Here is a 453-nt window from a genome sequence, read left to right as displayed (position 1 = left end):
AATGCAATTAACACTAAGATGTTTAACACGTGCATTTCTAATCTCTATATATCTGATTATTACTAGTCACAGTCAGTTAATTTCTGAGCTCCTTGCCATCTGAGAATGGATATAAAGTCATCAGGTAGATTTCAATGGCAAAGTTTTTCATATCTACTAATTATTAAGGAGCAAATTTTTATGCTTTGAAGAATTATTTTTTTTCTTTTATATTTATTTATACACCCACTTCCCAGGTAGCACCCTCCCATAGCCTCCTTCTCCCCACTAGAGTCCTTATACTCTGATATCCCTGCTACTGTCTGCTGTGTTGTTGGAACCCCCAGTCCTTCCCCAATATTTGCCCTTCTGGTGAATCTAGTCAGCGATCTAGAGGTCTTTGTTTTAGAAGGGTCAGCTGTTCCTCATCTAGCAGCAATTGGTTGTCAATATTCCTTTAGATAAGATTTGGGT

This window comes from Nannospalax galili, unplaced genomic scaffold (assembly GCF_000622305.1).
Source record: "Nannospalax galili isolate Female #2095 unplaced genomic scaffold, S.galili_v1.0 scaffold46, whole genome shotgun sequence".
Taxonomy (NCBI): Eukaryota; Metazoa; Chordata; class Mammalia; order Rodentia; family Spalacidae; genus Nannospalax; species Nannospalax galili.
Note: the sequence above shows the minus strand (reverse complement) of the source record.